The sequence below is a fragment of the Macrobrachium nipponense genome, chromosome 16, assembly GCF_015104395.2.
Source record: "Macrobrachium nipponense isolate FS-2020 chromosome 16, ASM1510439v2, whole genome shotgun sequence".
In the NCBI taxonomy this organism is placed as follows: Eukaryota; Metazoa; Arthropoda; class Malacostraca; order Decapoda; family Palaemonidae; genus Macrobrachium; species Macrobrachium nipponense.
This window is the reverse complement of record NC_087209.1, coordinates 66,566,177-66,582,559: the sequence shown is the minus strand read 5'-3', so window position 1 is coordinate 66,582,559 and position 16,383 is coordinate 66,566,177. Positions and strand designations below refer to the sequence as shown.

Sequence of the window (16,383 nt, the reverse complement as noted above, 5' to 3'; positions counted from 1 at the left end):
AAAAGGACTTGGGACTAAAATTGGGCTGGTGTCTGAAAATGGGCTGGGGTCTGAACTGGTCTGAATATGGACTGGAGTCTGAAAATTGCCTGGAGTATAAACATGGCTGGAGTCTGAGTATTGGCTGGAATCTGATTATGGGCTGGAGTCTGAAAATTGGCTGAAGTCTGAATATTGTCTGGGATCTGAAAATGGGCTAGGGTCTAAAAATGGGCTGGAGTATGAATATAGAGTGGAGTCTGAAAATGGGCCGGAATCTGAAAAAGGACTGTGGACTGAAAATGGTTTGGGGTCTGAAAATGGGCAGAGGTCTGATATGGGCTGGAGTCTTAAAAAGGACTAAGGACTGAAAATGGGCTGGAGTTTGAAAATGTACTGGTCTGAAAATGGTCTGGAGTCTGAATATAGGGTGGAGTCTGAAAATGAGCTGGAGTCTGAATATATGCCGGAGTCTGAAAATGGGTTGGATTCTGAAAATGGATGGATGACTGAAAATGGGATGGGGTCTGAAAATGGGCTTGATTCTGAAAATGGACTGGAGTCTGAATATGGGCTGGAGTCTCAAAATGGACTGGTGTCTGTTTATGGGCTGGAGTCTTCAAATGGACTGGAGTCTGAATATATGGTAGAGTCTGAAAATGGGCTGGGGTCTGAAAATGTGCTTGTCTTCAAAAGGGCTGGAGTCTAAAAATGGGCTGGAGTCTGAAAATGGGTTCGAGTCTGTATATAGGGTGGAATAAAAAAAGGGCTTGAGTGTGAAAAACGATTAGGTACTGAAAATGGGTGGGGTCTGAAAATGAGCCGGACTCTGAATATGGGCTGGTGTCCTAAAATGGGCTGGATTCTGAAAATGGTCTGGGGTCTGAAAATGGACTGGAGTCTGAAAATGGGCAGGAGTCTGAATATGGGCTGGAGTCTGGAAATGGGCTAGTGTCTGAAAATGGGTTTTGGTCTGCAAATGGACTGGAGTCTGATTATGGGCTGGAGTCTGAAAATGGGATGGTCTGAAAATTGGCTGGCATATGAAAATGGGCTGGAATTTGAAAATTGGGTGACGTATGAAAATGGGGTGGAGTCTGAAAATGGGCTGGAGTCTGAAAATGGGTTGGAGTCTAAATATGGGCTGAAGTCTTGAAATGGGCTGGAGTCTTAAAAAGGCCTGAAGTCTAAAAATGGGCTTGGTCTGAAAATGGGATTGGAGTCATAAAATGGAGTGGAGTCTGAATATGGGCTGCAGTCTGAAAATGGGCTGGAGTTTGAAAGTGGGCTGGAATCTTAAAAGAGACTGGAGACTGAAAATGGGCTGGAGTCCGAAAATGGTCTGGTGTCTAAAAAATAGTCTAGGGTTTCAAAATGGGCTAGGGTGTGGAAATGGGGAACTGAAAATGGGCTGGGGTCTGAGAATGTGGTGGAGTCTAAAATAAGGACTTGGGACTAAAATTGGGCAGGGGTCTGAAAATGGCTGGGGTCTGAAAATGGCTAGAGTCTGAAAATGGGCTGGAGTCTAAATATTGGCTGGAGTATGAAAATGGACTGGTCTGAATATGGAATGGAGTCTGAAAATGGCCTGGAGTCTGAAAATGGCTGGAGTCTGAGAATTGGCTGGAATCTGATTATGGGCTGGAGTCTGAAAATCGGCTGCAGTCTGAATATGGTCGTGGTCTGAAAATGCGCTAGGGTCGAATGGGCTGGAGTATGAATATAGGGTGGAGTCTGAAAATGTGCCAGAATCTGAAAAAGGACTGTGGACTGAAGATGGGCTGGGGTCTGAAAATAGGCTGAGGTCTGATATGGGGTGTAGTCTGAAAAAGGACTAAGGACTGCAAATGGGCTGGAGTCTGAAAATGGCTTGAGTCTAAAATTTGCTGCAGTCTGAATATTAGCTGGAGTCTTAAAATGGGCTGGAATCTGAAAATTGGCCGGAGAGTGATAATGGCTGGAGTGTGAAAAAGGGCTGTAGTCTGAAAATGAACGGGGGTCTGAAAATGGGCTGGGGTCTGAAAATTTTCTGGAGTCTGAATATTGGCTGGAGTCTGAAAATGGGCCAGAATCAGAAAAAGGACTAGGGACTGCAAATTGGCTGGGGTCTAAAAAGGGGCTTGAGTTGGATATGGTTTGGAGTCTGAATATGGGCTGGGGTCTGAGTATGGACTGGAATCTGAAACTGGGCTGGAGTACGAGATGGGCTGTAGTTTGAAAATGGGTTTGAGTCTCAATATGGGCTGGAGTCTGAAAATTGACTGTAGTCTGAAAATGGGCTTGAGTCTGAAAATGGACTGAAGTCTGAAAAAGGGATGGGGTCTGAAAAAGGACGGGACTGATAATGGGCTGGGTCTGAAAATGGACTGGAGTCTGAAAATGGGCTGGGATTGAAAATGGACTGGGGTGTGAAAACTGGCTGGAGTGTGATATGGGCTGGAGGCTAAAATGTACTGGAGTCTGAAAAAGGGCTAAGGTCTGAATATGGACTGGACTTGGAAAATGGACTGGAGTCTGAATAAGGGCTGGTGTCTGAAAATGGGTTGGAGCCTGAATATGGACTGGAGTCTGGAAATTGCCTGAATTGAAATAGGACTGGGGACTGAAACTGGGCTGGGGTCTGAAAATGGTCTGGAGTCTGGATATGGGCTTGAGTTCTAAAATGTGCTGGGGTCTGAAAATGGGCTGGATTCTTAAAATGGACTGGATTCGGGATATGGGTTAGAGAAAATGGACTGAAATCTGAAAATGGGCTAGGGACTGAAAATGGGCATGGTCGAAAATGGGCTGGAGTGTGAAGATGGGCTGGAGTCTGAAAATGTGCTGGGGTCTGGACATAGGCTGGAGTCTTAAAATGGATTGAAGACTGAATAGGGGCTGGAGTCTTAAAATGGGAGGGAGGGTGAAAGTGGCTGGAGTCTGAAAATGGGCTTGAGTCTGAAAAAGGACTGGGGACTGAAAATGGGTTGGTGTTAGAAAATATGCTTGAGTCTGAAAAGGGGGCTGGGACAGAAATGAGCTTGGTCTTAAAAATGGACTGGTCTAAAGAAAATGTTTCTGGAGTCTGAATATGGACTGAAGTCTGAAAATGAACTGGGGTCTGAAAATGGTCTGGAGTCTAAAAAGGGCCGGGGACTGAAAATGAGCTTGGGTCTGAAAATGAACTGGAGTCTGAAAATGTTCTGGAGTCTGAATATGGGCTGTAGTCTGAAAATATACTGATGTCTGGAAATGGGCTGGGGTCTCAATATTGGCTGGAGTCTGAATATGGGCTGGAGTCTGAAAATTTGCCTGAATCAGAAAAGGACTGGGAACTGCAAATGGGCTGGGGTCTGAAAATGAGATGGAGTCTGATATGGTTTGGAGTCTGAATATGGGCCTGGAGTCTTAAATAGGCTGGAATCTGGGCTGAAGTTGAATATGGGCGAGTGGGCTGAAGTTTGAATATGGGGCTGGGGTGTGAATATGGACTGGAATCTGAAACTGGGCTGGAGTATGAGATGGGCTGTAGTTTGAAAATGGTGGAGTCTTAATATGGGATGGAGTCTGAAAATTGATTGGAGTCTGAAAAAGGGCTGGAGTCTGAAAAAGGACTGAAGTCTGAAAAAGGGATGGGGTCTGAAAAAGGATGGGACTGATAATGTGCTGGGTCTGAAAATGGGCTGGAGTCTTAAAATGGGCTGGGTAATGAAAATGGTCTGTGGTCTGAAAACGGGCTGGAGTGTGATATGGGCTGGAGTCTGAAATGGACTGGAGTCTGAATATGGGCTGGAGTCTGAAAATGGGCTGGAGCCTGAATATGGACTGGAGTCTGAAAATTGCCTGGATTGAAATAGGACTGGGGACTGAAAATTGGCTGGGGTCTTAAAATGGGATGTAGTCTGAAAATGGGCTAGACTCTGAATATGGGTTGGAATTTGAAAATTGGTAGATATATGAAAATGGGCCGAGTCTGAAAATGGGCTGGAGTCTGAAAAAGAACTGGGGACTGAAAATGGGCTGGAGTCTGAAACTGGGTTAAAGTCTGAATATGGGCTGAAGTCTTGAAATGGGCTGGAGTCTTAAAATGACATGCAGTCTAAAAATGGGCTTTGGTCTGAAAATGGGATTGGAGTCATAAAATGGACTGGAGTCTGATTATGTGCTGCAGTCTGAAAATGGGCAGGAGTTTGAAAATGGGCTGGAGTCTTAAAAGGGACTGGAGTCTGAAAATGGGCTGGAGTCTGCAAAAGGACTGGTGACTGAAAATGGGCTGGAGTTTGAAAATGGGCTGGAGTCTGAATATGGACTGGAGCCTTAAAATGGGCTGGTTTCTGAAAATGGGTGAGGGTTTCAAAATAAGTTGGGTCTGAAAATTGGGGACTGAAAATGCGCTTGGGTCTGAGAAGGGGCTGGAGTCTAAAAAAAGGACTTGAGACTGAAAAGGGGCTGGTTTCTGAAAATGGGGTGGGGTCTGAAAATGGCTGGAGACTTAAAATGGGCTGTGGTCTAAATATCGGGTGGATAGAAAATGGACTGGTCTGAATATGGACCGGAGTCTGAAAAACTGGCTGGGTCTGAAAAATGGCTGGAGTCTGAGAATTGGCTGAATCTGATTATGGACTGTGGAGTCTAAAAATTGCTGAAGTGTTTTAGAATATGGCCTGAGGTCTGAAAGGGGCTTGGTGTCTGAAAATGGGCTGGAGTTATGAATATAGGTGGAAGTCCTGAAAAATGGGCCAGATCTGAAAAGGACTGTGTACTGAAAATGGGCTGGGGTCTGAAAATGGTCTAAGGTCTGATATGGGCTATAGTCTGAAAAAAGACTAAGGGCTGAAAATTGGCTGGGGTCTGAAAATGGCCTGGAGTGTTAATATGGGATGGAGTCTGAAAATGGCTTGGGTCTGAAAATGGGATGCCGTTTGAATATGAGCTTGAGTTTGAAAATGGGCTGGAATCAGAAAATGGGACCGAGTCTGAAAATGAGCTGGAGTGTGATAATGGCTGGATTCTGAAAAATGGCTGGGGACTGAAAGTGAGCTTGTGTGTGAAGATGGACTGGAGCCTGAAAATTTTCCGGAGTCTAAATATAGGCTGTTGTCTGAAAATTTACTGATGTCAGAAAAAGGGCTGGGGTCTGAATATTGGCTGGAGTTTGAATATGGGCTGGAGTCTGAAAATTTGCTAGAATCAGAAAATGCACTGGGAACTGCAAATGGGCTGGGGTATGAAAATGAGCTGGAGTCTGATATGGTTTTGAGTCTGAATATGGGCTGTAGTCTGAAAATGGGCTGGAATCTGAAACTGGGCTGAAAGTTGAATATGGGCTGAGGTCTGAATATGGACTGGATTCTGAAACTGGGCTGGAATATGAGATGGGCTGTAGTTTGAAAATGGGATGTAGTCTGAAAAAAGATTGAAGTCTGAAAAAAGGATTGGGTCTGAAAATGGATGGGACATAATGTGCTGGGTCTGAAAATGGGCTGGAGTCTGAAAATGGTCTGGGGACTGAAAATGGACTGGGGTCTGAAAACGGGATATTGTGTGATATGGGCTGGAGTCTGAAGATGGGCTAAGATCTGAATATGGGCTGGATTCTGAAAATGGACTGGAGTCTGAATATAGGCTGGAGTCTGAAAATGGGCTGGAACCTGAATATGGACTGGAGTCTGGAAATGGCCTGGATTGAAATAGGACTGGGGACTGAAAATTGGCTGTGGTCTTGAAATGGGCTGTAGTCTGAAATATGGGCTGGAATTTGAAAATTGGCAGAGGTATGAAAATGGGCTGAGTCTGAAAATAGGCTGGAGTCTGAAAAAGAACTGGGGACTGAAAATTGGCTATTCTATAAATGTGTTTGAGTCTGAATATGGGCTGAAGTCTTGAAATGGGCTGGAGTCTTAAAATGGATGCAGTCTAAAAATAGGCTTTGGTCTGAAAATGGGATTGAAGTCATAAAATGGACTGGAGTCTGATTATGTGCTGCAGTCTGAAAATGGGCAGGAGTTTGAAAATGGGCTGGAGTCTTAAAATGGACTGGAGACTGAAAATGGGCTGGAGTCTGCAAAAGGACTGGTTACTGAAAATGGGCTGGAGTTTGAAAATGGGCTGGAGTCTGAATATGGACTGGAGCCTTAAAATGGGCTGGGTTCTGAAAATGGGCTATGGTTTCAAAATGGGTCGGGTCTGAAAATGGGGGACTGAGAATGGGCTTGGGTCCGAGAATGGGCTGGAGTCTAAAACAGGACTTGGGACTGAAAATGGGCTGGTGTCTGAAAATGGGCTGGGATCTGAAATGGCTGGAGACTGAAAATGGGCTGTGGTCTAAATATCAGCTGGAGTATGAAAATGTACTGGTCTGAATATGGACTGGAGTCTGAAAATGGCCTGGAGTCTGAGAATTGGCAGGAATCTGATTATGGACTGCAGTCTGAAAATTGGCTGAAGTCTGAATATGGTCTGGGGTCTGAAAATGGGCATGGGTCTGAAAATGGGCTGGAGTATGAATATAGGATCGAGTCTGAAAATGGGCCAGAAACTGAAAAAGGACTGTGGAATGAAAATGGGCTGGGGTCTTAAAATGTGCTGAGGTCTGATTTGGGCTGTAGTCTGAAAAAGGACTAAGGGCTGTAAATGGGCTGGGTTCTGAAAATGGGCTGGAGTCTGAATATATGCTGGAGTCTGAATATATGCTGGAGTCTGAAAATGGCTTGGTTCTGAAAATGGGCTGCAGTCTGAATATGAGCTGGAGTCTGAAAATGGGCTGGAATCAGGAAATGGGCTCGAGTCTTAAAATGGGCTGGGGTGTGATAATGGCTGTATTCTGGAAAAGGGCTGGGGACTAAAAATGAGGTTGGGTCTGAAAATGAACTGGAGTCTGAAAATGTTCTGGAGTCTGAATCTAGGCTGTCGTCTGAAAATGAACTGGAGTCTGAAAAAGGGCTAGGTTCTGAAAATAGGCTGGAGTCTGAATATGGGCTGAAGTCTGAAAATGGGTCGGAATTAGAAAAAGGAATGGGGACTGCAAACAAGCTGGGTTCTGAAAATGGGCTGGAGTCTGCTATGGTTTGGTGTCTGAATATGAGCAAACACTAGGTACTGAAAATCGGCTGGGGTCTGAAAATGGGTTGCAGTCGGAAAATGGGCTGGAGTCTGAAAATGTCCCTGGACTGAAAATGGGCTGGGTTCTGAATATGGGCTGAAGTCTGAAAATGGGCTGGAATCTGAAAATTGGCTGGAGTATGGAAATGGGCTGGAGTATGAATATGGGCTGGAGACTGAAAAAGGACTGGTGACTGAAAATGGGCTGGAGTATGAAAATGGACTGGAGTATGAAAATGGGCTAAAGTCTTAATATGGGCTGCAGTCTGAAAATGGGCTGAAATCTCAATATCGGCTGGAGTCTGACAATGGGTTGGAGTCTAAAAATGGTCTTGGGTTTGAAAATGGGGTGGAGTCTGAATATAGGCTGGAGTCTGAATATGGGCTGGAGTCTTAAAATGGGGCAGAATCTGAAAAAGACTTGAAATGGGATGGGGTCTGGAAATTGGCTGGAGTCTGAAAAAGGGCTGGGTTCTGATATGGGCTGAAGTTTTGAAAAAGGCTGGAGTCTGAGAAAGGACTAGGGAATGAAAATGTGCTTGGGTCTGAAAATAGGGTGGAGTCTGAATATGGGTTGGAGTCTGAATATGGGATTGAGTCTGCAAGTTTGATGGGGTGTGAAAATGGGCTAGGGTCTGAATATAGCCTGGAGTCTGAAAATTGACTAGAGTCTGAAAATGGGCTGGAGTCTAAAATGTAATGGAGACTGAAAATGGACTGGCGTCTAAAAATTGGCTGGAGTCTGAAAATTGGCTTGGGTCTGAAAATGAGCTGGAGTCTGAAAATAGACTGATCTCAAAATGGTCTGGAGTCTGAATATAGGGTGAAGTCTGAAAATGACCTGGAGTCTGAATATATGCCGGAGTCTGAAAATGGGCTGTGGGATGAAAATGGATGGAGGACTGAAAATGGGTTGGGGTTTGAAAATGGGCTGGATTCTGAAAGTGGACTGGAGTCTGAATATGGGTTGGTGTCTGAAAATGGACTGGTGTCTGTTTATGGGCTGGAGTCTTCGAATGGACTGGAGTCTGAATATATGCTGGAGTCTGAAAATGGGCTGGAGTCTGAAATTTGGCTTGCATCTTAAAGTGTGCTGGAGTCTGAAAATGGGCTGGAGTCTGAAAATGGACTGGGATTTAAAAATGGGCCGGGGTCTGTAAATAGGCTGGGGTCATTAAATGGACAGGAGTCTGAAAATGGGCTGGAGTCTGCATATGAGCTGTAGTCTGAAAATGGGCTGGTGTCTGAAAAGGTACTGGGGACTGATCATGGGCTAGAGTCTGAAAATGGGCTGAAGTCTAAAATGGGCTGGAGACTGGAAATGGACTGGAGTCTAAAAATTGGCTGGAGTCTGAATATTGGTTTGAGTCTGAAAATGAGCTGAAGTCTGAAAATGGAATGATGTCTGAAAATGGACTGGGGCCTGAATATAGGGTGGAGTCTGAAAATGAGCTAGAGTTTAAATATATGCTGTAGTCTGAAAATGGGCTGGGGTCTGAAAACGATGGAGGAATGAAAATGGGCTGGGGTCTGAAAGTGGAATGGATTCAGAAAATGGTCTGGAGTCTGGATATGGGTTGGAGTCTGAAAATGCACTGGGGTCTGTTTATGGGCTGGAGTCTGAAAATTGACAGAGGTCTGAATATATGCTGGAGTCTGAAAATGGGCTGAAATCTGTAAATGGGCTTGTCTTAAAAATGGCTGGAGTCTGAAAATGGGTTCGAGTCTGAATATAGGGTGGAATCTAAAAAAGGGCTGGAGTGTGAAAAATGATTGATTACTGAAAATGATTGGGGTCTGAAAATGAGTGGGACTCTGTCTATGGGCTGAAGTTCTAAAATGGGCTGGAGTCTGGAAACGGGTTGAGGTCTGAAAATGGACTGGAGTCTGAAAATGGGCAGGAGTCTGTGGGTCTAAATGGCAGAAAATTGGTTAGGCGTCGGATGGGGGCTGTGTCTAAAAATTGGCCTGGAAAAGTGATGGATGTCTGGAAATGTGCTGGAATTTGAAAATTGTCTGAGGTATGAAAATGGGCTGGGGTCTGAAAATGGGTTGGAGTCTGAAAATGTGCTGGAATTTGAAAATTGGCTGAGGTATGTAAATAGGCTGGAGTCTGAAAACAGGTTGGAGTCTGAATATGGATTGGAGTCTTGAAATGGGCTGGAGTCTTAAAGTGGCCTGCGGTCTAAAAATGGGCTTTGTTCTGAAAATGGGATTGGAGTCATGAAATGGACTGGAGTCTGAATATAGGCTGCAGTCTGAAAATGGGCTGGAGTTTGAAAATGGGCTGGAGTCTTAAAAGGGATTGGAGAGCTGAACATGGTCTGGAGTCTGCAAAAGGACTGGTGACTGAAAATTGGGCTTGAGTCTGAAATGGTTGCTGGAGTCTGAATATGGACTGGAGCATTAAAATGGGCTGGGGTCTAAGAATGGGCTAGGGTTTCAAAATGGGCTAGGGTCTGAAAATGGGGACTGAAAATGGGCTGGGGTCTGAGAATGGGCTGGGGTCTAAAAAAGGACTCGGGACTGAAAATGGGCTGGTGTTTGAAAATGGGCTGGGGTCTGAAAATGGCTGGAGTCTGAAAATGGGCTGTGGTGTAAATATTGGCTGGAGTATGAAAATGGACTGGTCTAAATATTGACTGAGTCTGAAAATGGCCTGTAGTCTGAAAAGCGGCTGGGAGTCTGAGAATTGGCTGGAATCTGATTATGGGCTGGAGTCTGAAAATTTGCTGAAGTCTGAATATGGTTTGGGGCCTGAAAATGGGCATGGGTCTGAAAATGGGCTGGAGTATGAATATAGGTGGAGTCTGAAAATGGGCTGGAATCTGAAAAAGGACTGTGGACTGAAAATGGGCTGGGTTCTGGGAATGGGCTGGAGTCTAAAAAAGGACTTGGGACTGAAAATGGGCTGGTGTTTGAAAATAGGCTGGTGTTTGAAAATGGGCTGGGGTCTGAAAATGGATTGAGTCTGAAAGGGCTGTATCGCAATATTGGCTGGATAATGAAATGGACTGGTCTGAATATTGGACTAGATTCTGAAAATGGCTGGAGTCTGTGAATTGGCTAGAATCAGATTATGGGATGGAGTCTGAAAATCGGCTGAAGTCTGAATATGGTATGGGGTCTGAAAATGGGCTGGAGAATGAATATAGGGTGGAGTCTGAAAATAGGCCAGAATCTGAAAAAGGACTGGTGACTGAAAATGGGCTTGGGTCTGAAAATGGGCTGAGGTCTGATATGAGCTGGAGTCTGAAAAAGGACTAAGGACTGAAAAAATTTGGGCTGAGGTATGAAAATGGGGTGGAGTCTGAAAATGGGCTCGAGTCTGAAAAAGAACTGGGAACTGAAAATGGGCGTGAGTCTAAAAATGGGTTGGAGTCTGAATATGGGCTGAAATCTTGAAATGGGTTGGAGTCTTAAATGGCCTGCAGTCTAAAAATGGTCTCTAAAAGGTTCTGGGTCAAAATTATTCTGGGTCTTAGTCTGAAAATGGGATTGGAGTCATAAAATGGACGGGAGTCTGAAAATGGGCTAGTTTGAAAATGGGCTGGAGTCTTAAAAGAGACTGGAGACTGAAAATGGGCTGGAGTGTGAAAATGAGCTGGAGTCTACAAAAGGACTGGTGCCTGAAAATGGGCTGGAGTCTGAAAATAGTCTGGGGTCTAAAAATAGGCTAGGGTTTCAAAATGGGCTAGGGTCTGAAAATGGTGGACTTAAAATGGGCTGGGGTCTGAAAATGGGGTGGAGTCTTGAAATGGGCTGGAGTCTTAAAATGGCCTGCAGTCTAAAAATGGTCTTGGTCCTAAAATGGGATTGTAGTCATAAAATGGACGGGAGTCTGAATATGGGCTGGAGCCTTAAAAAGGGCTGGTGTCTAAAAATGGGCTAGGGTTTTACAATGGGCTGGGTCTAAACATGGGGAACTGAACATGGCTGGGTCTGATGGGCTGGAGTCCATAAAAAAGGACTGGGACTGAAAAATGGGCTGGTGAAAAATTTTGGGGAAAATGGCTGATTGTTTGGGAGGGGCTTGGGGTCTGAAAATGGAAATGAGTGTGAAAATGGGCTGTGGTCTAAATATTGGCTGGAGTATGAAAATGGAATGGTCTGAATATTGACTAGAGTCTGAAAATGGCTGGAGTCTGTGAATTGGATGGAATCAGATTATTGGATGGAGTCTGAAAATAGGCTGAAGTCTGAATATGGTATGGGGTCTGAAAATGGGCTGGTGTCTGAAAATGGGCTGGAGAATGAATATAGGGTGGTGTCTGAAAATAAGCCAGAATCTGAAAACGGACTGGTGACTGAAAATGGGCTTGGGTCTGAAAATGGGCTGAGGTCTGATATGGGCTGGAGTCTGAAAAAGGACTAAGGACTGAAAATATTTGGGCTGAGGTATGAAAATGGGGTGGAGTCTGAAAATGGGCTGGAGTCTGAAAAAGAATGTGAACTGAAAATGGACTGGAGTCTGAAAATGGGCTGGAGTCTTAAAATGGCCTGAAGTCTAAAAATGGTCTTGGTCTGAAAATGGGATTGGAGTCATAAAATGGAATGGAGTCTGAATATGGGATGCAGTCTGAAAATGGGCTGGAGTTGAAAAGGGGTTGGAGTCTTAAAAGAGACTGGAGACTGAAAATGGGCTGGAGTCTGAAAATGGGCTGGAGTCTGCAAAAGGACTGGTGACTGAAAATGGGCTGGAGTCTGAAAATGGTCTGGGGTCTAAAAATGGGCTAGGGTTTCAAAATTGGCTAGGGTCTTAAAATGGGGACTGAAAATGGGCTGGAGTCTAAAATAAGGAATTGGGACTGAAAATGAGCTGGTGTTTGAAAATGGGCTGTAGTCTTAATATCGGCTGGAGTATGAAAATGGACTGGTCTGAATATGGACTGGAGTCTGAAAATGATCTGAAGTCTGAAAATGGCTGGAGTCTGAGAATTGGCTGGAATCTGATTATGGGCTGGAGTCTGAAAATCGGCTGAAGTCTGAATATGGTCTGGGGTCTAAAAATGGGCTAGGGTCGGAAAATGGGCTGGAGTATGAATATAGGGTGGAGTCTGAAAATGTGCCAGAATCTGAAAAAGGACTGTGGACTGAAAATGGGCTGGGGTCTGAAAATAGGTTGAGGTCTGATATGGGGTGTAGTCTGAAAAAGGACTAAGGACTGCAAATGGGCTGGGAACTTAAAATGGGCTGGGGTCTGAATATGGGCTGGAGTCTGAAAATGGCTTTGTTCTTAAAATGGGTTGCATTCTGAATATTAGCTGGAGTCTGAAAATGGGCTGGAATCTGAAAATGTGCTGGAGTGTGATAATGGCTGGAGTCTGAAAAAGGGATTGGGACTGAAAATGAACTTGTGTCTGAAAATGTACTGGAGTCTGAAAATGTTCCGATGTCTGAATATAGGCTGTAGTCTGAAAATGAACTGGGCTCTGAAAATGGGCTGGGGTCTGAAAATTGTCTGGAGTCTGAATATGGGCTGGAGTCCGAAAATGGGCCAGAATCAGTAAAAGGACTAGGAACTGCAAATGGGCTGGGGTCTAAAAATGGGCTTGAGTTGGATATGGTTTGGAGTCTGAATATGGGCTGTAGTCTGAGTATGGACTGGAATCTGAAACTGGGCTGGAGTACGAGATGGGCTGTAGTTTGAAAATGGGTTGGAGTCTCAATATGGGCTGGCGTCTGAAAATTGACTGTAGTCTGAAAATGGGCTTGATTCTGAAAATGGACTGAAGTCTGAAAAAGGGATGGGGTCTGAAAAGGACGGGACTGATCAAAAATGGGTCTGGGTGGCTGACAAAATAGACTGGAGTCCGAAAATGGGCTGGGGATTGAAAATGCACTGGGGTGTGAAAACGGGCTGGAATGTGATATGGGCTGGAGTCTTAAAATGTGCTGGAGTCTGAAAAAGGGCTAAGGTCTGAATATGGACTGGACTCGGAAAATGGACTGGAGTCTGAATAAGGGCTGGTGTCTGAAAATGGGTTGGAGCCTGAATATGGACTGGAGTCTGGAAATGGCCTAAATTGAAATAGGACTGTGGACTGAAACTGGGCTGGGGTCTGAAAATGGTCTGGACTCTGAATATGGGCTTGAGTTCTAAAATGTGCTGGGGTCTGAAAATGGGCTGGAGTCTGAAAATGGACTAGAGTCTGGATATGGGCTAGAGAAAATGGACTGAAATCTGAAAATGGGCTAGGGACTGAAAATGGGCTTGGGCTAAAATGGGCTGGAGTGTGAATATGGGCTGGAGTCTGAAAATGTGCTGGGTCTGAACATAGGCTGGAGTCTTAGAATGGATTGGAGACTGAATAGGGGCTGGAGTCTTAAAATGGGAGGGAGGGTGAAAGTGGCTGGAGTCTGAAAATGGGCTTGAGTCTGAAAAAGGACTGGGGACTGAAAATGGGCTGGTGTTTGAAAATATGCTTGAGTCTGAAAAAGGCCTGGGGACTGAAAAATGAGCTTGGTCTTAAAAATGGACTGGAGTCTGAAAATGTTCTGGAGTCTGAATATGGACTGTAGTCTGAAAATGAACTGGGGTCTGAAAATGGTCTGGAGTCTAAAAAAGGGCTGGGGACTGAAAATGAGCTTGGGTCTGAAAATGAACTGGAGTCTGAAAATGTTCCGGAGTCGTAATATGGGCTGTAGTCTGAAAATATACTGATGTCTGGAAATGGGCTGGGGTCTGAATATTGGCTGGAGTCTGAATATGGGGTAGGGTCTGAAAATTTGCCCGAATCAGAAAAAGGACTGGGAACTGCAAATGGGCTGGGGTCGAAAATGAGATGGAGTCTGATATGGTTTGGAGTCTGAATATGGGCTGGAGTCTTAAAATAGGCTGGAATCTAGAAACTTGAGGATGAAGTTTGAATATGGCCTGGGGTCTGAATATGGACTGGAATCCTGGTCAACTGGTCCTGGAGTATTGAGAATGGGCAGTAGTTTGAAAATGGGCTGGAGTCTCAATATGGATGGAGTCTGAAATTGATTGAATCTGAAAAGTGGACTGGAGTCTTGAAAAGACTGAAGTCTGAAAAAGGGATGGGTATGAAAAGAAAAAGGATGGACTGATAATGCTGTCTGAAAATGGGCTGGAGTCTGAAAAATGGGCTAGGTGGGACTGAAATGGACTGGGGTCTGAAAACGGGCTGGAATGTGATATGGGCTGAAGTCTGAAAATGGGCTAAGATCTGAATAGGTGGCTGGATTCTGAAAAAAGACGGGAGTCTGAATATGATGGAGTCTGAAATGGTGTGGAGCCTGTATATGGACTGAGTTCTGGAAATGGCCTGGATTGAGAAATAGGTACTGGGGACTGAAAATTTGACTGGGGACCGTTAAAAATGGTCTGTTAGTCTGAAATGGGCTAGAGTCTGAATATGGGCTGGAACCAATTTTGGAAAATTGGCAGAAGGTATAAAACAAATGGGCTGAGTCTGAAAAATGGGCGTGGAGTCTTAAAAAGAACAAAGGGAACTGGGAAAATGGGAAAATGGCTGGAGTCTCGAAACAAATGGGTTTGAGTGTGGGAACTATGGGCTTGAAGTCTTTGACAAATGGGTTTGAGTCTTAAAATAAGCATGCAGTTCCTGAAAATGTGGGCTTTTGGTCTGAAAATGGGATTGGAGGTCATAAAATGGACTTGGGGAAGGTTATGGGGGGAATTATGGGCTGCAGTCTGAAAATGGGCAAGGAGTTTGAAAAAATGGGCTGAGTCTTTAAAAGGGACTGGAGGACTGAAAACCTTTTCAGGCTGGATTCCTGAAAATGGGCAGGAGTCTGCAAAAGGACTGGTGACTGAAAATGGTCGGAGTCTGAAAATGGGCTGGAGTCTGAATATGGACTGGAGGCTTAAAATGGGCTGGGTTCTGAAAATGGGCTGGGTTATGAAAATGGGCTAGGGTTTCAAAATGGGCTAGGGTTTCAAAATGGGGGACTGAAAATGGGCTGGGGTCTGAGAATGGGCCTTGAGTCTATAAAAGGACTTGGACTGAAATGGGCTAGTGTTCTGAAAATGGGCTGGGGTCTGAAAATGGCTGGGGACTGAAAATGGGTTGTGGTCTAAATATCAGCGGAGTATGGAAATGGACTGGTCTGAATATGGACTGGAGTCTGAAAATGGCTGTCCTGAATTGGCTGGAATCTGATTAAGGCTGGAGTCTGAAAATCAGCTGAAGTCTGAATATGGTCTGGGGTCTGAAAATGTGTGTGGGTCTGAAAATGGGCTGGGGTCTGAAAATGGGCTGAGGTCTGATATGGGCTGTAGTCAGAAAAAGGACTAAAGGCTGAAAATGGGCTGGGGTCTGAAAATGGGCTGGGGTCTGAAAATGGGCTGGAGTCTGAATATGGGCTGGAGTCTGAAAATGTTTGGGGTCTGAAGGAAAATGGGCTGCCAGGTCTGAATATGAACTGGAGTCTGAAAATGGGCTGGAATCTGAAAACTGGGCTGAAGTGTGATAATGGCTTGGATTTCCTGAAAAAGGGCTGGGGACTGAAATGAGGGTTGGGTGTGAAAATGGTACTGGAAGTCTTGAAACGTTGCCGGAGTCTGAATATGGGGCTGTATTCTGAAAATATACTGGATGTCTGAAAAATGGGCTGGGGTCTGCAATATTGTCTGGAAGTCTTAATATGGGCGGGAGTCTGAAAATGGGCCGGAATCAGAAAAAGGACGGGAACTGCAAAAAATGGGCTGGGGTCTGAAAATGAGCTGGAGTTATGATATGGTTGGAATATGAATATGGTCTGGAGTCTTAAAATGGGCTTGAATCTGACTGGGCTGAAGTTTATGAATATTGGGTCTGGGGTGTGAATATGGACTGGAATCTGAAACTGGGCTGGGTATGGAGATGGCTGTAGTTTGGTATGGCTGGAGGCTCACTATGGGATGGAGTCTGAAAATTGATTGAATCGAAAATGGGCTGGATTCCTGAAAAAGGACTGAAGTCTGAAAACGGGATGGGTCTAAAAAGGTGGGACTATAATGTGCTGGGTCTGAAAATGGGTTGGAGTCTGAAAATGGGCTGGGTAATGAAATGGACTGTGGTCTGAAAACGGGCTGGAGTGTGATATGGACTGGAAGTCTTATATTAAAATCGGGGATGGAGTCTGAAAAATGGGCTAAAAATATGAATCATGGGCTGGATTCTGAAAATAGACTGGCGGGTCTGAATATGGGCTGGAGTCTTGAAAATGGGGTGGAGGCCTGCATATGGACTGGAGTCTGGAAATGGGCCTGGAGTTGAAATAGGACTGGGGACTGAAAATTGGCTGGGACTTAAAATGGGCTGTAGTCCCCTAAAGAAATGGGCTAGACTCTGAATA

The 16,383-nt window shown here is 44.9% G+C and overlaps 1 pseudogene; it reads left to right on the top strand.

The window, feature by feature from the left end:
* The first annotated feature begins 442 nt into the window (after positions 1-442).
* The window catches only part of LOC135195362 (ral GTPase-activating protein subunit beta-like), a 142,307-nt pseudogene continuing 126,366 nt past the window's right edge, over positions 443-16,383 (top strand).